Source organism: Symsagittifera roscoffensis, chromosome 7 (genome assembly GCF_963678635.1).
Source record: "Symsagittifera roscoffensis chromosome 7, txSymRosc1.1, whole genome shotgun sequence".
Taxonomy (NCBI): Eukaryota; Metazoa; Xenacoelomorpha; order Acoela; family Convolutidae; genus Symsagittifera; species Symsagittifera roscoffensis.
In genome coordinates, this window is record NC_087068.1 from 22,435,679 (window position 1) to 22,457,142 (window position 21,464).

Sequence of the window (21,464 nt, forward strand, 5' to 3'; positions counted from 1 at the left end):
GAGTTTGTCAAGGACCTCCCGCATTAGTGGTCGGTTGAGACCTAATTTCAAAATGGACTGGGTACCGTAGCTCTGAACTACCGTCCAGAACTCTTCCATAAAGGCTACTCTTTCCATTCTACATCCCGTCCTATTTTCATGGTCCCTGTGATGCACCTCCCACTCGTCTTCAGTTAACGTTCTTAAGAAGAGTACCCTGGCAGCGCCTTCTATTCTTCTTCTCTTTGGTGATTCCATGAGGAGTCTCTGTTCGTTGTCTTTAGAATTGCCCGGAGATCTGCTCTCCGGCAAATTCTGGTTCATTTCCATAAAGGCCGACGGAGGTTCCAGCGTCGAAATACCTTCATCTGCTGGTTCAGTTGTCTCCAACGCATCCGCGCCGTTCTCAAAATCACTGAGGAAATTGAAGTCTAGGCTGGATACTCCTCCTGTCGATGCCTTATCGTTCTCTTTCTCGGCTTGATCGGGTTACTGTTACATAGGTTATTCCGAATGACGGCTTCCTCCCTGCCCATCATCTCCTTCTGGTTTCTCTTTCGAATTTGAGGGCCCTTGCTCTTCACTTCTGGCCCCTGACAGATCTTCTTCCTCTCCATAGATTATTTTGAACTCTTCATGTCCGAAGGGTGCTAGCAAAGCTCTCGTCTCTAGCGTTCCTCCCATCGTTAACTCCGGCTTCACACTCGTCAAGATCAGGAAAGACTCTGGTAATTCAGCTCCGCCTCTCATTTTCATAGGGATCCAGTTTCGCCCACTCTTTTTCAAATCCTCCAGGCTTCGGAGTCGCTGCGTTGCTTATCCGCCTTCTCGTTGCTTGATCCGTGTAAACAAATTGCGTATATTGCAACACTGCGGCATTCCTGCTCACATAACATGGATCCATAGTTTCCGAGAGTTTCGCCCATCTCCTTTCATTTGTCTCAAACGCTCTCAATCTGGGAATTTGCACTACGGAGACTGCTCCGAGCAATATCCTTCTTATCAGAGGGAGTTCAGGGATTTCCTCAGGCAACTTCTTGTAATCACATCAACCTTTCGTCTCTTCTCTCACCTTGTAGTACGCCGCAGTGAGTCGAGGAATTCTCGTGATCTCACCATTTGTTTTGTCATAGGGCCTTAGGTTCCAGAGCTTCGGGAACACCTCTATGTGCCCTCTGTCCACTTCTCCCATGCGATCACGGAAGTGATCATCGAAGTTGACGACCGTCATCTCTGGCTCCGATATCTCGGCAAACAACAGATCTTCGCTCGTGAGTTCTCGCAATACAGGCTGCTCACACCAAATCAGCGCACTTCCGCCCACTGCTGATATGAGAATCAGGTGCAGCACCGACCTCCTGTATGCTTCCACCTTAACAACAGGGAACGCAAACGTGACTGCTGGTCGGTATATGACGGTCACGAAATCCGTGGCTCCTCTGATCAATGCTAAGGGATCGGTCCTCATAGCTAAGCTCAGATCAGTTAACAGGGGCATGCCCCCAGCATGACGTCTCACGTCTTCCTCCCTCTGGATTGTTTCATCCTCTCCTGTTCCAAAGCGATTCTGCTGCAGGAGGTACTGGATAAGAGTATGTCTCAAATCTCTTATCTTATTCCAGGAATCTGTAGCTCGCTTCATGTCTGGTCTCTTTGGAGTTGTTTCTCCTCTCTCCTTCCTCTCTTACTTCCGTTCCTCGGAACCATAAATCGTTTGACATCGCTACGATTACTCGATGGTCATCGTCAATCCCTGGCTTCAATTTAAGTTGTCCACTGAATTTGGACAGTTCCAACCCCAGTACTTTATCCAATACTAGCATGTGTAGTGAATGGTCCTTGAATCCTCTCATCGCATTCGAGATGTCTGACCACACCGCAGGTAATCCAGCCCTGAGTTGCCTCAGATTCTCCATATCTATATCGCGATTTGGGCAGATATGATCACATCATATTTCCCTTCCGAGAGCAAAGCCACAATCGCATACACGAACTTCAGTCCATCCGGGAGATGTGCATATCCCGGAGACAGTGCAAACACGGCTCTCGGTGTTATTTTAGTCAAGGCACCCTCTTTCATTGTATCCTCTACTTCACCAATTGACTCGAGGATATCTTTTATAGCTGGCCATACAGCGGCTTCGGCTGTCGTAGGCTCTCTGAGTCTGCTCAGGAAACCTCTGTTGTGTAGATGGTCATTGATGCCAGCGAACACAATTGTGATTGTGTTCATATCTGTCTGCCTTTGCATTCCGATCGCCATCGACACGGATTGTGTTAGGTCCAGGTCGACCGCTACTTACATTGTCGCATCAGGCCAAAACAGAGACTTGGAGGTATACACGAAGTCTGAATTCGCGACTATCATGATCTTGGCCTTCCTCATTTCTGCGCTGTCGTATGCAGCAAAGATGGTCTCATCTTTCTTTATCGCCTTCAACCCACCGTATTTCTGAACATCACATTCCTGATTCATTTGTTTCGGATACGCTCTTTCTTTCACATGCCCTGGGGGTGCTTTCACCTGCCTGAACATCTTCACATGTTGTCCAATTGGCACCCTCGTCGTCAGGAATCTTCCAGGTCTTCTTCTCGATTTCCTTCGTCGTGATTCAGTTTCACGTCTTGTAACAGTCTTGCAGTCACTGGACCCATTGTATTGTTCGAGGGCAGTCCCTACAGGTCGGAAAACCTCCAGGCAGTTGTAGAGCTGAAGTTTATGCCAGCAGCTGTTAACCAGACCACGCCTCTTATTGAGTACAGTCCGTTGAACATCCTCATGGCATCTGCCGCAAAGCGCACTGTCTGAAGATTCAGTTTCATCAGATCATCCTTATATATCGGCCAGGGAGAAGGTTTGGGCCTCGACCACATCAGAGAACTCCTGTTTGGGCGTCGCTCCTCTCGACTGGTGCTCGTCGTCTGTGATCTCGTATCCGATCTAGAGGTGCTGGTCGTTTCGGCTGTCGGGTTGACAGGCCCTAGTCTTCGTCTAGAATTGATGGTTATTCTCAAGGGCGCTTCGCTAATCAATCTTAAACGTCAGTTCTTTGCTGGGGTTTGCTAGAGCTTTGAGGCCTATAGATAGTCACGGCTGGGACCGTTCTAACCGTTCTCGTCACGGCTGTTTCTAAGCTAGGATGCACAAAGGTTGAAATTGCTGATTTATTCGATGTCTCTTCCTTCTTCAGCACTCCCGTGTCAAAGAGTTCTACTTACATTTCATCTAATTGCTCTTGGAAGACTCTGTTCAACCAGGCTTGTCCCTCGATGCTTTCAAAGTGATGCCGTCAGTAGTCAGATCTATAGCTCTCGGCTCGTGCTAAATATCCATAAGGATCATCCGTCCAGCATTCCGACTCGCAAGATTCCTCAGGATGTTGTTCCACCTGATTGCTCCTTCATTATGTCTCCTCCCTGCTGCTGTCAACATCTTCGTGCTCATTGGTACAGTGCGGACGGTCAGTACCGCGCAGTTGGACTTCTGCCAGAGAGTAGTAAATAGGCACACCATCATCGATTCCCATAGTGCCTCTTCCTCATCTGAGCTTCTCGAGTTGTTATTTTCTCCTACTAGGATCATTACGTTAGGGACTCTCCCTGGGTTCATCAGCTCCACCATCCGAAATAACTGGGCTATCGTTGCGCCTCTAAACGCCATCTCCGTGGTGATCTAGGAAGTCCTCAAATTTTGGAGCACTCTGACCAAGCTGTCCCCCAGTATCAGATGTGATATCCCAAGTGGCGGTTGCTGCAGGTTTACTGCTGGGATCCAAGTCGCTCGATTGAAGCAGGCTCTCGGATCTGTATCCGGAACTCCTGTGAAGCTATACTTCAAATGATAATTCTTTTGCACCTCAATCACTCGGGAAACTTTCTTCGCCGGTATCTCTCGTATTTTCCTGTCTGGGATCCTAGAGCTCCTTGTTGATGATGTTGCATTGCTAACTCCCTCTCTGGTCATCACGTCTTGGGACAGTTGTACTCTGCCCGTGTCATCGATTTTCCCGTAGGGTGCAGTCACCCTGGAACCTGGCGCATTCCTGTTGGCAACCAGTCTTCCAGCTGTCTCTATCAGTTACCTCACCGTTTGCTCCACGACTGGGTCACCTAAGGTGTCAGTCAGATCCGGGATTGTCACTCGACCAGTTGCAGCCGGGAGTTGCGTCTCCGTCGTCTGACTCAACTCTCGAGGCGTCAAAAGTTCCATCGGGGACTGCCCACTTTTTCTACGGCTGTCGTTAACGCCAGACGCTCCGATCGCTGCTCGTACTCTCGCCTCAAGCGCTCTATCTCTTCACCCTGCTTCTTGTTGCAGTCTTCAAACAACTTCTTCCACATGTCCCTATCTTTTTCGATAGTGAGCATGGTGTTGGTCATCTCGTCCAGCTCCTTTCTAGTCGTCTCTAGTTCTTCTATCGTCCCATTGAGATCTTGAATGTTTTCGTTCCTTTGAACTTCCTCTTCTACTCTCGCCCTTTTTGTGGCACAGCTACTCTCAGTTGTGAACTAGAGGAGGCAGCCTCCCTGTTCGTTTCTTGATGCATCCTCCTCAGTCCAGGCTTAGGCTTGGTGGGCAAAGGCATCTCACCTGGTTGGTAGGTCCTTGAACTTCCCAATCCAGGCTCGTTCGCCAAGTCACTCCCTGAGAGAGCCCCGTTACTCCACCTCATCACTCTCATGTTCGGGCTGTCTAGTACTCCTCTTTCGCCATATGCTGCCATCAATAAGAAATCGCTGGGGCGGTCCCCACGGCTATCATGCCCTAAGATGTTTATCAAGGCGGTCAGCAACATGACTACTTCTGAGTCCTCCAGAGCGAAGTCTCGATTCATTAGCCTCCGATAGATCGCATCTACCATCGGTCCTACATATGCCTCTGCCAGGTCCATCAATTCATCCAAGTTGAAATTATCCATCTTCTTGCAAGTTTGATTTTAGAATCGATTCGATGATTTGAAATCAAGTGAGAGATTAAACGATCAATCAGGATCTAGAAAGAAGGTCACGAATACCACATTTGTCAACTTTACACTAGTTCTGTATTAAAATTTATTTAAAACAGTCAGATAAAAATATTTTGATCGTAAAATTTATTAAAATCAATCAGTTTCTAAAATTTTGGAACTCGACCTAAGATTGGACAGTCCCAAATTTGGATCTATTCCTAAAATCGTCATTCAGTTGTTCATGGTCCCTAACTCCTTCTTTCCCTTATGTCTTGATAACATTCCACATAACATAACATAACACACGTATCACACACTACACATTTTTTTTCTGACACCCTCTTGCATGCCACCTGAACTCAGCCTATACTTAAGTAATATTTCTTATGCAAGTATACTTGTATATTAGTATCAGAGAAGATTACGTGTATCAGCGCGTACAGTTCACGTGGATGCAGTCGTCCTCTGTTCGGATCGTACACTGGAAGCAAAAGCTCCTTCACTTCCCTTTCCACGAGGAAGTCTGTCAATCTCGTCAAGGACAAGACTAGGTTTTCCGGGTCCACGTGCCGCTTCTCCGTCGCCCTCCTCACCAAGAAGTATAAGTACTTTCCCGGTATCTGTGACGCCGCCGAAGGCAGGGCTGCTACGCCCCCTATTCCTGGTCTTTGCTTCCAAAGGAGTTCTATGTTTTTATATTCTCTGTTAAAATTTGCTGCTAACGCTGTCTTAAAAATCATGTCTGCTGTGATTGCAATCGCACATGTTCTATTTGTGAGTATGAAATCGCTATCTGTTAGTATTATGCTACTTGAATATTCATTTCGTGAGTTCAAACATGACTCAACTACCCTCCCTATGTCCGGTTTCTTAGGGTCCTCGCCTGTTTCCGCTTCTAAATCACCTGTCTCTCTTGCTATTCTTAATTTTTTTATTAGTAAATTTTCAGTGTGGGCAAGTCCTACCCCCACTCCCCGGACAAAAATATCCATCGACGTCCCCGTTGATCGCATACTGGATATCAAGTCGAGATTGGAAGACGGAATGAGTAGTCGCCCTTCCTGGCAGCCCAGGTAGGATCTTCTCGTTCGGTTTTCCTGTATTTCATGCTTTCACGTTCTACATCTTAAATCGTGACACTGGTCTCATTTGGGTCCGACGTCATTTCATTCAACCACTCGAAGACACGCAGATTCGTCAACTCATGATCGTAGGGTTGCTGTTGCTCGTCGTCGAATTCTACCTGGAGTTTCGACCGGTCCTCGATCCATAACTCGTCGTGATCATCGGCTATTTCAAAGTCCTGTGACACAGTTATGTCTTCTAGACCTACTACTTCTTCCACTATCTTATTTAGATCTATCCTGTCCACTACAAAGTCGTCGCCGTAAGGGTTCTATTTCTTCTTGGATCTTGTCCTGTCATTCTGTCGAGTCTGTATCGTGAACGGAAGATCCGGTTCCAAGTTCTTGGGAACCTCCCTTTGTTCAGGGTCTTGCCAGTCCTCCTCTGCGTAAGGTAAGGTTTCTTCATCCGCTTCAATCACCTCGTTTGGATCCAGGTCCAATGGTGGACTTGTTCCTTACTCTACGACTTCATTCCCATCGTTCTTTCCGCTGGTGCCCTTCTCGTTGACCTCACAGGCAGGGTCCATCATCAGGTAATCCCCCTCTTCCATGTCTGCAGGTATATACCAATCTTCTGTCGATGGGCTGTGTGGCTTAATGTTTTCGTAATGAGCGGCTCGGCCACTACTCAATCTATAAAAGCGTCCCTCCTGGTGCACCTCCGTAATCATGAACGGTCCCCTCCACTTTTTTAGGAGCTTTTTCGTCCCTTTCGGTGGTATAACGTTCTGAAATACCCATACGTAGTCTCCCACCGAGTAAGCTTTTGCACCAGCTGCTTTCATGTCGAATCTTTTCCTCTGCCTTGCCTGTGCTTGCTGAGTATTCCGTCTACACAAATCGTTCAACTCCTGTTGGCGTCTGATCACATCCGTCACGTAGACCTGTGGAGACGTTTTCTTTCCCTCATACTCTGGGTAGAAGAAGGTTAAGGGTAAAGACTTTTCGTGTCCGGTTCGCATCATGTGTGGACTAACTCCGGTGGTGGAATGTTGCGTGCTATTATAAGCCCCCATCACTTGTGGAAGGTATCTGTCCCAATCGATCATGTACCTTGAACAATATACCCTCAGCATCGATACTAACGTTCGATTCTGCCTTTCCACTAAGCCATTCGTCTGGGGATGGTATGTCGTGGAGTGAGCTTGAGCAACCTGCGAGCGTCTCATAAGCTCTTTCGTGAGTTTCCCCACAAAAGCTGTTCCATTAACCGATTGAAATGTCATCGGACAACCATGTCTTGCTATCCACGTATTGATCAGGTGATCGCATGTCTTTTCCGCTGAGGCAGTTATGCAGGGCACGGCCTCTGCATACTTCGTGAAGTGATATATCATGACCAAGACTTGATTATAAACACTGTCTGTCTGATCAATCTGCACCACCTCGTTGAATTCAGACGACTCGATCGACTGCAAAGGAAATCGTAACTTCCTTGAATCCTTGACCTGCTGGCATGACAGACATGCTGTTACCCACTTCTCGCATGCTTTTTTCATTCCCGGCCACTCAAAGCGCTTCAAGATCCTCTGATATACTTTGTCGATTCCCTGGTGGTCCATCCGATCATGCGACCTGAACAAAAATTCTGTCTGATAGAGTTGCGGCAACACTATCGCATTGTATCTTTGTCCTCTTCTCTTCTCTTCTCTTGCAAGCCACGATCCCGTCCTTGTTCAGGTAAAACCTTCCCTCTTTCTGCATAAAGTACTGTCGCAGAATGCGGTAACTGTCTTCCTCGAGGTCTCCTTTGTCCGGAGCACCATTTTCGATCCACCTTTTCAGGTTGCTTGTCATGCGGTCATTTCTCTGCCCTCTTAGTAGGTCCGAGAGTCTGTATCTCGCCTTCAAGTACTTCTTCATAGCCCTCATTTGACTATTCAGCTCATTGGGCTGATGCGTGTCTTCTTCCATCTTAACGCACCAAATCTTTGCCAACGGCTGTGTTTCCTCTTCGAACGGCTGAAGATGAGCCCTGACTACCTCTTTTTGTGGCAACAGACTTATCGAATGTTTCGATACCGCTATTGTTTCCAGATCATCCGCTGCGTTATCAAAGACTTTTTCACCTGGTATGAGGTGGCGATCACTGTCAGGGTCTTGATATACCTCCCTGTCCAGATTCCTTGCTCGAGTCTCCACTAGCAGTGCGTGGATCGCTAGCTCTGACAGTTCCGATCCTGAGCTCGAGTTCCTGTCTGAGTAGGTGTCGATTCCTGAGTTCCGGGAGTTGTCATCCATTGACGAGTCTGCAATAGAGCACGTCCTCTCCTCCAGATCAGACCCGTGCCCTCTTCGCATCCATGTGAACTCCCCGGACCAAACTTTATTCTCCAGGTCCTGTTTCTCATCAGGAACTTTTTCATCTACTTCAGACTCCCCGGACAAACTTTCTTGTTCCGGGCGTTGATCTTGTGCTCTGGTTCTTCTCATCATTCGTCTCCCCGGACAAATAGTCTTGCAGCAGATTTTGTTCTAACTTTTCACCTTCCTTATCCTGGTCCACAATGGTGACGGTTTTCTTTCGCTTGCTGCTCCCCTGTTCGTTCTGTCCGTAAGAAGTACTGGTTAAAATCTCGTGGGGTATTGAGGATACTAGTTGCTGAACTATTGTCCTACAATCCCTCTCGTTCTCTGCGTGCTGTCGTCTAGACGGCATGATCTTCACCTTCTCCCTAACTGTTAGCGATGCCACTGCTGCTGTCCAATCGGGGTCATCTCTGGTCAGTTCTCTTTCTAACAATCCACCCAGCACCCGCATCACTTGCGGTGTGACCTGTACCGTTTTATCCAACAATGAGAGGCTGTTAATGTTCATGCGAGAGAGTTCCTGCTGGACCAGGTTCTAGCGCAGCAACAGGTCCAAGGCACCGGGTCCTTCTGGGATAGAATCTTTATCTCGGCTGCTTTCTCTACAGGTAACTCAGGATGTCCTGGGATTGGATGTCCAGATTTATCCAACAATCTCGTCAAGGGAAGCGCTTCATAAGTTTTTTTATCCAGAAACGGAATCCTTCCTTGATTTCTGCCTGATTGGCTTGCTTCAGTTCCAATCTTTCGTAGAACTCGGTTTTCTTGCTGAGGCTGTCAGCATTCTGGAGTTTGTCACGCATCCTGTGCGCGATTATCATGTGGGAGCCATCTAATCTCACTATCCATCTTCCAATATAACTCTGATCCATCGAGTTTGTCTTCAACGAGGATAACGACCTGTTGTCCACGCGTAACTTAAAGGGAGCGCTCCACAAGTATGCGCGGTACTTTTCCACAAATGTGACCACTGCAAATATTTCTGCCTTTGGTGCATCATATTTCATCTCAGTGTCACTTAACACCTTATTGCCATATGCAATGGGACGGAGAACGGTTCTCCCATTCCACTCCTGCTCCTGATGCAGTATTCCCGAGATGGCGACTACTGATGCGTCTGTGTCAAGAACACACATGACCTTTTCAGTAGACATGCCTAGCACTGACGCTTCGCACAGTTCCCGCTTTATGTTCTCAAAGGCCGTTTGAGCTTCATCGCTCCATTCGAACTTCTTTCCTTTGTTGCGCATCAGCTTTTGCATCGGATACACCTTGTCTGCATATCTTTTTATGAATTCACGGTAATAATTGGCAAACACTAGGAAGATCATGAGCTGTGTGTCCGTTCTGGGACGCCTTTCATGTCAACACAACTTCTACTGCTTCCGGGTCCGGCCTCCCACCATGCCTGTCTACCACTCTTCCTAGATACTTGATCGAATCCCTCAGGATCTCGCATTTCGATGGTTTGCATTTTAAGCCTGCTCTCTTCATGCAATCAAAGACCTCATCGAGCCGATCAATGTGGTCTTCCAGGGTTGGTGTTGCTATGACCACGTCATCCACGTAACACATCACAAGATTCCCGTACTTCTTCGTCACTCTGGTCGAAGCCTGAGCCACCAGTCTTTGAAAAGTGGCTGTTGCGTTGCACAAGCCGAAGGGCATCCTCTTCCACTGGTACAATCCCAACTCGCATGCGAATCCGGTCTTTTCTCTATCCTTCTTACGCAAAGGGACCTGCCAGAAGGCAGAACCCAAGTCCAATGTGGTGAAGAACTTGGCATCGCCAAGTTTAGAGAGGCTCTCGTGTATCCGCGGTATCGGGTAAGCATCTTTTATCGTTACCGCATTCAAGTAGTGAAAGTTGCAACAAAAGCTACGCTGCCCTCCTTTCTTCGCCATCACTACCCCGCAAGCGCATGGAGATTTCGAAGGTTCTATCATGTCGTATTCGAGCAACATTTCTATTTCCGCTCGGCGCGCTTCCGCTTTATGTGGCGTCATTCGTCTTGCGCCTTCCCTATGGGGAACGGCGCCTTCCTCAAGTTCAATTTCGTGTTCGACAAAGTTACAGCAACCGATATCCGCCTTATGTTTTGAAAATACATCCGCGTTCCGATTTAAAACCGCCCGCAATAATTCAAAATCTCCCTCACCTATTTTCCCTTTCTAAGTGTTCTTTTTCTGGCAAAACCGGTTTGTCAGTTTTTAGTTCATATGACGAGGGGAGTTTTGGAAAATTCGAGCAGCTCGACAAGCCGTCGTCCGTCTCAGATTTTAGTGAAAACAGTTTCTGAATAGATTTTTATTCATTAATCCTTTTCAAAATTTTATCTTTATCGGCATGATAAGGACAGTCTTTCACACTTTATCTCTTCAAGTTTTGTGTCTTCATCATCGGAAAAGCGTAACCAAGTTTCTTCCCACGCTGGATTGAAACCATGGTGTCCAGTGTGTTCAATAACACACTGACACACACTCCGTTTCGCGTTACCGAGAATCTCCGGCCTAAAATAATCGAACTCTGACTATTTGGGTTTAGTACCAAACAAACCTGTTTACTATCACTTAACGAGTTTAAATTTCTCATTCTAAAATTTGTTACTACTGATTGTCCCGGCTGTAGTTTCACCTTTCTATCTAAAAAGATTGGTATCTTATTTTCATCTGTTATCATTCTATTAATTGGTTTCTTAACATTCTTCCGGTCCGGGTTCCTATTCCTTATTATGGTGATGGTTGTACGTGATGGTTGTTCAAGTCAATCATCACGTCAAAATTCCTGACAAAATCTCTACGTAAAGCTACGTAAATCGCTCCTCGGTTGGCCGCGGCCAGTCGGAGATTCGTCGGAATTAGATCTTCCCTCGTGAAGCCCATTCTTTCCCAAGTTTTTATCGCATCACGCTCACTACAGCTCCGGTGTCCAGAAACCCCGTGACTCCGATTTTCTTTCCGTTGGTGTCGAGCAGATGTGCAGTCACATCTGCTTCGTATCCAATGTGAAACTCGTCTTCCTCCATCATGGCGTCATGGCCTATCCTACAAACTTTGAGTTCTTCTTCACCCAAATAGATCCGTCCTATTTGGTCACTGTCTGTTGTCACATATGTCATAGTGTAGATGCTAATCACATCTACGTTCAGCATCACTTGAAATGGTCCATAGACTTCCACGTAGCGCCCCTGAAGCTTCTTTATTCGGGGATCACCCGTTCTTAGTAATGCTCGCACAGCTCTTGACTCAGTGCGTGGCTCCATTTGTCTCAAATAATCTGCATATGTATCCAAAAAAAAATTCTGATGGTTCACTCAGATTTCTGATTACCTGGTGTCCCGCTACCGAGATTATCGATTGTATTTTGCTTCCTGGTGGCGACATACCGAACCTCTGCCCGTATATCATTTTTAGTTTCATGCTCAAACTACTTGGGGTTTTCATTTCTTCGACCTCTGATGCCTCGAAGGTGTTCAATTTTTCCTGCAATTTCTCATTTTCCAATTCGAGCTCCACCTTTTGTTTGATCTCCTTCGTTACCAATTCCTGCTGCACTCTATTTAGAGCATCCCTCACGGCTGCCCTATAATCAAACTTGAAGTCATCCGCCGCAGTCACCGGTTCCGGTTCACGTGTCTCCTCCGTTACCGCCTGCATCTTCTTCGTTGCCAGCTCTTGCGGTTTTTCGTTTCTGCGCGCCTCCGCTTCACTCAGCAGGCAGGCGAGCCTTGCTGGCTTTCACACATGAAAAAGGTTCCTCATGCCTTGGATGCTTGATGTCTGCTACAGCATCCCACAATTGCGGACAATCCGATTTAAAATGACCTTCCAAGTTGCAAAAGAAACACCTCGGGCCGAATTTTGCAATTACTCCTCTTATGAAATCTTCATGGTCGACTTCTGACGCATCTTGTCCTCGAGGCTAAAGCCTATTGCTTTCATGCCCTGTTTGTAAGTTGTGCATGCTGACACATGATGGTCCGTCGAACTGCAATTTGCACAAGAGCGCCTCAGGTCCATATCGTCTCTCGGTTTATACCAGTTATTCCCTTGGTTTGCTGGTCCGTTGTTAAAATTGCCATAATTGTTCTTGTAATATCCAGATCTCAATGGAGGCTTCAGCAAAAGATATTCTTTTGACTTGAGTCTCAACTCCTCTGGTGTTGGCGCATTGGTTGAGAGTGGTGTGTAATGTGTTGCTAACATTGTTCGGAGCTCATCATTCTTCACACCATCGATGAATTTTGAGACTACTGCCATGTTCATCCTTCTGTTTGACTCATCTAGTTGGCTACGCCTTCTCAGCATCTCCAAGTCGTCTAGAAACTTGTCTATAGTCGCATCTTCTCGTTGCCTCCGTTTCTCAAAGCGCATCATTGCTTGGTGTCCCTGCACACCTGAGCCAAAACGATTTAACAACATTTCAAAGATGTTCTCAGCAGTGTCCCGTTGGTACTGCTTTTTGGCCATCACGCAGTTTAGGGCTGTCCCTTCCAAGTTACTGGTAAGCGCATGCATTCTTGCCTTTCTGACAAAACCTCTTCCTCAAAGTGCAGTTTCATCACTTCTATCCAGATATCAATACAGGCATCAGATTCGTCCTTGTAGCATCTTGGTTTCTTAAAAACCCTTCTGGACTTTTCGCTACGTTCATTGGTTCTAGATAACCTCGTAAGGATTGTCTCCAAAGACCTGTTCAGAGGTTCAAAGGCCGTGGCCATTGATGCAGCATCTCTTGAATGCCCCCCTTGAACATCATTGCCCCCTGATAAGGGTTCTGTACTTGGAACTTCCCTTCCATCCGAATCGCTCTTTTATCTTTATCGGCATGATAAGGACAGTCTTTCACACTTTATCTCTTCAAGTTTTGTGTCTTCATCATCGGAAAAGCGTAACCAAGTTTCTTCCCACGCTGGATTGAAACCGTGGTGTCCAGTGTGTTCAATAACACACTGACACACACTCCGTTTCGCGTTACCGAGAATCTCCGGCCTAAAATAATCGAACTCTGACTATTTGGGTTTAGTACCAAACAAACCTGTTTACTATCACTTAACGAGTTTAAATTTCTCATTCTAAAATTTGTTACTACTGCTTGTCCCGGCTGTAGTTTTACCTTTCTATCTAAAAAGATTGGTATCTTATTTTCATCTGTTATCATTCTATTAATTGGTTTCTTAACATTCTTCCGGTCCGGGTTCCTATTCCTTATTATGGTGATGGTTGTACGTGATGGTTGTTCAAGTCAATCATCACGTCGAAATTCCTGACAAAATCTCTGCCCAAGATGAATTGTTCGGAGTCATCCAGATGCTCTACTACCAGGAAGCTCATCCAAAGATCCCGTCCTCCCATGTGGAGGACCGTTATTGGTGTTCTTCCGGCTACGTAAATCGCTCCTCGGTTGGCCGCGGCCAGTCGGAGATTCGTCGGAATTAGATCTTCCCTCGTGAAGCCCATTCTTTCCCAAGTTTTTATCGCATCACGCTCACTAAAGCTCCGGTGTCCAGAAACCCCGTGACTCCGATTTTCTTTCCGTTGGTGTCGAGCAGATGTGCAGTCACATCTGCTCCGTATCCAATGTGAAACTCGTCTTCCTCCATCATGGCGTCATGGCCTATCCTACAAACTTTGAGTTCTTCTTCACCCAAATAGATCCGTCCTATTTGGTCACTGTCTGTTGTCACATATGTCATAGTGTAGATGCTAATCCCATCTACGTTCAGCATCACTTGAAATGGTCCATAGACTTCCACGTAGCGCCCCTGAAGCTTCTTTATTCGTGGATCACCCGTTCTTAGTAATGCTCGCACAGCTCTTGATTCAGTGCGTGGCTCCATTTGTCTCAAATAATCTGCATATGTATCCAAAAAATAATTCTGATGGTTCACTCAGATTTCTGATTACCTGGTGTCCCGCTACCGAGATTATCGATTGTATTTTGTTTCCTGGTGGCGACATACCGAACCTCTGCCCGTATATCATTTTTAGTTTCATGCTCAAACTACTTGGGGTTTTCATTTCTTCGACCTCTGATGCCTCGAAGGTGTTCAATTTTTCCTGCAATTTCTCATTTTCCAATTCGAGCTCCACCTTTTGTTTGATCTCCTTCGTTACCAATTCCTGCTGCACTCTATTTAGAGCATCCCTCACGGCTGCCCTATAATCAAACTTGAAGTCATCCGCCGCAGTCACCGGTTCCGGTTCACATGTCTCTTCCGTTACCGCCTGCATCTTCTTCGTTGCCAGCTCTTGCGGTTTTTCGTTTCTGCGCGCCTCCGCTTCACTCAGCAGGCAGGCGAGCCTTGCTGGCTTTCACACATGATAAAGGTTCCTCATGCCTTGGATGCTTGATGTCTGCTACAGCATCCCACAATTGCGGACAATCCGATTTAAAATGACCTTCCAAGTTGCAAAAGAAACACCTCGGACCGAATTTTGCAATTACTCCTCTTATGAAATCTTCATGGTCGACTTCTGACGCATCTTGTCCTCGAGGCTAAAGCCTATTGCTTTCATGCCCTGTTTGTAAGTTGGGCATGCTGACACATGATGGTCCGTCGAACTGCAATTTGCACAAGAGCGCCTCAGGTCCATATCGTCTCTCGGTTTATACCAGTTATTCCCTTGGTTTGCTGGTCCGTTGTTAAAATTGCCATAATTGTTCTTGTAATATCCAGATCTCGATGGAGGCTTCAGCAAAAGATATTCTTTTGACTTGAGTCTCAACTCCTCTGGTGTTGGCGCATTGGTTGAGAGTGGTGTGTAATGTGTTGCTAACATTGTTCGGAGCTCATCATTCTTCACACCATCGATGAATTTTGAGACTACTGCCATGTTCATCCTTCTGTTTGACTCATCTGGTTGGCTACGCCTTCTCAGCATCTCCAAGTCGTCTAGAAACTTGTCTATAGTCTCATCTTCTCGTTGCCTCCGTTTCTCAAAGCGCATCATTGCTTGGTGTCCCTGCACACCTGAGCCAAAACGATTTAACAACATTTCAAAGATGTTCTCAGCAGTGTCCCGTTGGTACTGCTTTTTGGCCATCACGCAGTTTAGGGCTGTCCCTTCCAAGTTACTGGTAAGCGCATGCATTCTTGCCTTTCTGACAAAACCTCTTCCTCAAAGTGCAGTTTCATCACTTCTATCCAGATATCAATACAGCCATCAGATTCGTCCTTGTAGCATCTTGGTTTCTTAAAAACCCTTCTGGACTTTTCGCTACGTTCATTGGTTCTAGATAACCTCGTAAGGAATGTCTCCAAAGACCTGTTCAGAGGTTCAAAGGCCGTGGCCATTGATGCAGCATCTCTTGAATGCCCCGCTTGAACATCATTGCCCCCTGATAAGGGTTCTGTACTTGGAACTTCCCTTCCATCCGAATCGCTCGAATTGTTTTTTCCTTGGCTCGCATGACTCCTCCCTGGGCTCGCATGACTCCTGTTTTCGCATGACTCCTCCCTGGGCTCGAATGACTCCACTTGTGCCTTGCGTCGGTCGCTCGTTTGAGGTCTGTCTGTTGCCAGTTGAACTTCCTCTGATGTTTGGGCCCCATGTTCTATTATCCCCTGTGGCATAGCCTGCTGAACTCCCCCTTCCTCTAGTGGATCAATATGTCCTTCTCCTATCTTGTTGGTCAATAAAGTTCATCTTCGGCTCCCTGCTGGGTCCTCCCGAGTTCGGTTCCCCATCTATTGGTCCACTCCTGCTGCCTAGTAGCCCGTCCAACCTATCCATGATAGCCTGAGTTCGCCTCTCCATCATCGCATCTTTTTTTGTGTCAAGAGTCCCAAGAGTCTGCTCTTGTTGAATTCTCAATTTCTCCATGTCGTCTCTTAATCGTAACTCTCTCTGTTCCGCTTCTCTTGTCTTTCGCGACAAGTTCTTTGCCAAGTGTTCATCCATTCTTTCCTTCAAGCGTTTTTCGCTTCTACTAACTTCTTGTCTATTGCGGTTTGTTTCTTCCCGCAGACTTTCTCTCTCGACGTGGACTGCCCTTTCTAGTTCACTCATTCTTATTGACTTCTGTTCATTCTGTTCTCCTATGCTGCCCACTATGTTGGTCAAGGCTTCTTCAATCGATGATCCGTTATCCACTAGTGGCGTCACAATTAGCGGTGTCACAATTAGCGGCTTCTACTAACTTCTTGTCTATTGCGGTTTGTTTCTTCCCGCAGACTTTCTCTCTCGACGTGAACTGCCCTTTCTAGTTCACTCATTCTTATTGACTTCTGTTCATTCTGTTCTCCTATGCTGCCCACTATGTTGGTCAAGGCTTCTTCAATCGATGATCCGTTATCCACTAGTGGCGTCACAATTAGCGGTGTCACCCTGTCGATCCCAGGTAGCTTGGTGCTGGTCGAGATTCAGGCTTTGATTCTCTGCCTCGACGTCTTTTCATTATCCACCTCTGGATCCGCCGGTGCGTTGCTTAGCCCTGTGTTTCTATTCTCCCCAGTTCGCATTTCCGAATTCGTCATACTCACAAAGTCTCCTGACTGGCCCGATGTGTTTGTGGTTTTGCTTATTGTCCTCACTACACCAAATTGGTCCATGGTACCAGTCCCTCTGTTGGTGTATGCTTCATTTTCCTGAGTCGAACTATTGAGGCTGACTTGAGATCCAAAGTCAGCTTGCTCTTCATCGTCCTCTTCTTCCTCCTGGGATTCTCCTTCATCGCCTGTACCCGCTCCCATGGTAAATGGAAAGATGTTCTTCACTCTTTCTGAAAACGATGAACACGTTGCCTGTTTCTCCGTCACGCCAGCCATCATGATGTTGTCTGTGGGAGATCTTCTGGTTGCCACAATTTTAGTAGAGATGTCGGAAAGTTCCGACATCTCCTCTCGGTCCGTCCAGTGTTCCGGTGGAAGTGACAAAATCTTGGCATTGTTCTACCGGAGTAGATTCACTCGCCAGCCTTCTGTTTCCTCTCCCTTCCGGACCTTGTATTTCCTGGTTCCCATTCATGGCCGGGCCGGATGGACCTCCACTTCTAGCATTGCTTTTCGCTCTTCTGAGGACTTTTGACTCCTGGTCTCAACCATTCTGCCTGAAATCGTCTCCCCATTGTTCGTGTGATCCTGTCTACAAAAGGGTCGGTCATTGCTTCTCTGTATCCTTGACTTGTCTAGACTTGACTTGTCTAGACTCATATTCAAATTACCACTTCTTACTGCCTATACACTCAATTCGATTACTAGTGTACTTTTGATCTGACTACCGATAAAAATAACACAACACAATAAATTTCAAACGTTTCTATTAAATAGTGACCACGAATCTTGTATTTTATCACAGTACAGTTTGGTGCTGTTTTCTTTCCTTCGTACTCAGGGTAGAAGAACGTTAATGGAAGTGCTTTCTCGTGACCGGTCAACATCAAGTGCGGGCTTATTCCCGTCGTAGAATCTTCTGTGCTGTTATAAGCGCCCATATCTTGCGACAAGTGCCGATCCCAGTCGTCCATGTATCGTGAGCAACAAACCCTCAAAATGGAAGTTAACGTGCGATTCTGCTTTTCAAATAGGCCATTCGTCGGTGGGTGATAAGTGGTCGGCTGGGCCTGTCCCACTTTCGACCTCTTCATTAACTCCTTCGTTAGATCACCCACGAATGCTTTACCATGTGATGAGGCAGCCTTGTCTCGCTATCCATACATTCATCAAGTGATCGCACGTTTCTTCCGCTGATGCTGTCATGCAGGGAGCTGCCTCTGCGTATTTTTTGAAATGATCAATCATTACCAGCACTTGATTGTAGCCCGTGGCTGTCATGCATATTTTCTGATGATCAATTTGCACCACCTCATTGAATCCTGCTGACTCTATTGACTGCAGAGGAAACCTCAAACCGCCTGTTGACATGACAAGCAAGCAGAGATCCACTTTTCACAGGTTTTTTCAAACCACGCCATTCGAGCCGTTTCTGTATCCTACTATACACTTTCTCCACGCATTGATGGGCCATCTGATCATGTGAACGAAAGAGCAATTCGGTTTGATAAAACTGAGGTAGCACTATCCAATTTTATTTGTAAAGGACTTTGTCCTCTTCCTTCCGTTTGCAGGCCTTGATCCCTTCTTTCTTCAAGTACAACAAGTATTTTCTCCTAAATAAAATTGCTTTAGGATCTCATAGCTGTCTTCTTCCAAATCACTTATGTCAGGTGCTCCATTTTTGATCCATCTCATTAGATTACTCGTCATTCTATCATTTCGCTGAGCCCTTAAAAGATCCGACAGCCTGTACTTCATTTGCAGATATGTCTTTAGTTGTTCACGTTTAGTTGTCCGCTAACTATCTCCGGTGCATGGGCATTGTCCATGAAAATAGACACCATATCTTTTTCAAAGGTGTTGCCTCTTTCACTGTTGGTTCCAGGTTGATACGGTCGACCGATGCATGCGGAATTAACCTAGTCGGACGCTTCGACAATCTATTAAGTCAAGTTCATCTGCGGCATCATCAACTACCGTACCCTCCTCATCGAAGGTATACCGGTCTTTGTCTGGTTCTTGATGCATTTCTCTATTCAGCCCGCGCTGCTTCCATTCTACTAGCAAAGAACGAATCGCGAGTTCCAAGACGTTGGAATTGGATGTAAATTCTGACTCATTCTCCCAAGGCAGAGACTGCGGATCATCACCTGAGCTGATGCACTTTACATCGTCGTTTTCTGATTTGTTCATGATAATCTGTCCCTTGGTTGCCCAGAGGTCGACTCCCCGGACAAAATTCTGTCTGTCCCTTGGTCGCTTCGACATTATCTCCCCGGAAAGTCATCCTGCCCGGGCCCGAAGGTGCATGACTCCCCGGCCAATGTTTCGTCTCCGGATGAACAGCCCGAGCTCGGCTCGTTATCCTCCTTCGTGTCGATGAACTGAACTCTTCTCTTTACGCTGGATCTTAATTCAACGTTGACCTCTTGAGCAGTCTGAGTAGCGATCGATTGTTGACACTCCACATACGAAGTGCTCAGAAGGACATCCTTCGGAATCGAACTCACTTACTGATCACTATCGATCGGCAATCCAGTTCAGTTTCCCGACTCCGAATTGCTATTGGTCTCTTCTCCGTCTTTTCGGTGATTGTGAACCTCTCTGTCGTTCAATCTCTCGCTCAAGCAGGTCACGGAGTTTCAGCATGACATCCGGTGCCACGTTCACCGTGTTGTTTAGCAGGGCTATGCTGTTGATACCCAGCCTGGTCAGTTCTTGCTGCACCAGGTTTGATCGACTAGCAAATCCAACGGAACCGGATCACCTTTTGTCAACATTTTTGTCTCAGCAGCCATCTCTACGGGAATTTCGGGATGTCCTGGTATGGGGTGCCCGGACTTGTCAAGCCACCTCGTGAGTGGCAGTTTGTCGTAGGTCTCTTCGTCCAGGAAAAAAATCCATCCTTAATTTTTGCTTGGTTGGCCTGCTTCTCTTCCTGTCGCTCATAAAATTCTGTCTTTTTGCTGAGGCTGTCGGCATTCTGGTGTTTGTCACGGGTTTGATGCTCTATGATCATGTGATATCCGTCCAGACACAAGATCCAACGACCAATATAGCTTTGTTCCATCGAGTAGGTCTTCAGCCAGGCAAGAGCACGATTGACTACACGCAACTTGAAGGAAGCGCTCCCTATGAGGGCTCTGTATTTTTCAACCAAAGTGATCACCGCGAATATCTCCGCCTTTGGTGCGCCGTATTTCATTCCAGTGTCGCTCAGGACTTTACTTCCGTAAGCTATTGGTCTGAGAACAGTCCTCCTATTCCACTCCTGTTCCTGTGAAGTGTGCCCGATATCTCAACCACTGATGCATCTGTATCTAGTACAAACATCCCCTTTTCTGTCGGCATGCCGAGGACCGGAGCCTCGCAAAGTTCACGCTTGATAATCTCAAAGGAGACCTGAGCCTCGTCAGTCCAGCTGAATTTTTACCCTTATTTCGCATCAACATCTGCATGGGGTATAACTTGTCAGCATACCCTTTGATAAACTCTCGGTAGTAATTACCGAATCCGAGAAAGCTCATCAATTGCGTGTCGGTCTTCGGTGCATTCCATGTCAACGCCGCTTCAACCGCTTCGGGATCCGGTCTGACCCGTGTTTATCTACAAAGGGACCCAGATACTTGATTGAATCTCTCAAGATTTCGCACTTGGAAGGTTTGCATTTCAGGCTAGCCTAATTCATGCAAGTGAAGACCTCGTCTAGTCTCTTTATATGGCCTGCCAACGTAACACATTATGAGGTTGCCACACTTTTTAGTTACATTTGTGAGTACCTGGGCCACTAATCGTTGGAACGTAGCCGTCGCTTTGCATAGTCCAAATTCTTTTCCACTAGTACAGCCCCAGTTCACACGCAAAGCCTGTTTTATCTCGATTTTCTTTTCTGAGGGGCACATGCTAGGAAGCAGAGCCCAAATCCAACGTCGCCATGAATTTTGCATCTCCTAGCTTGGAGAGGCTTTCGTCGATGCGGGGAATCGGGTATGCGTCCTCTATCGTTACCGCATTCAGTTAGCGGAAACCACAACAAAACCTATGTTGCCCCCTTTCTTTTTAGCCATGAACACGCCGCAAGCCCACGGAGACTTCGACGGTTTGATCATATCATATTCCGTTAACATTTCATTTTCTTATCTGCATGCTTCGGACTTGTGTGATGTCCTTCTCCTAGCTCCCTCCCTATGAGGTATCGAGCCCTCTTCTATTTCTATCTCATGTTCTACAAAACTGCAGCAGCGTATATCAGCTTTGTGCTTTGAAAAAACGTCTGCGTTCCGATTCCACACCGCTCTGAGCGAATCTAGCTCTTATCTGATAATTTGCATTTCATGTGCTCTAGCTCAGGTAGGACCGGCTTGCTTAATGCTATTTCCGTCTCTGTTGGTCTCTCAGGAAAATTTGGGCAATTAGACAGCCCATCGTCTGTCTCTGATTTCATTGAAAACAATTTTTTAGAAGACTTCATTTCACTTATCCTCTTTAAATCACATTCTTGGTTGGCATTTAAAAGATATTCAGTTACTTCGTATTTCTTGAAGTTCTCCACACTCCGATACTCCGTGCTCAGGGGCAATGCATAACCAATTTTCTTGCCT

The 21,464-nt window shown here is 46.6% G+C and overlaps 1 protein-coding gene across 1 annotated transcript in view; it reads right to left on the reverse strand.

Moving 5' to 3' along the window:
• The window catches only part of LOC134851336 (C-1-tetrahydrofolate synthase, cytoplasmic-like), a 425,442-nt gene that overhangs the window by 397,486 nt on the left and 6,492 nt on the right, over nucleotides 1-21,464 (reverse strand). The gene's annotated exons all lie outside the window — the stretch shown is intronic.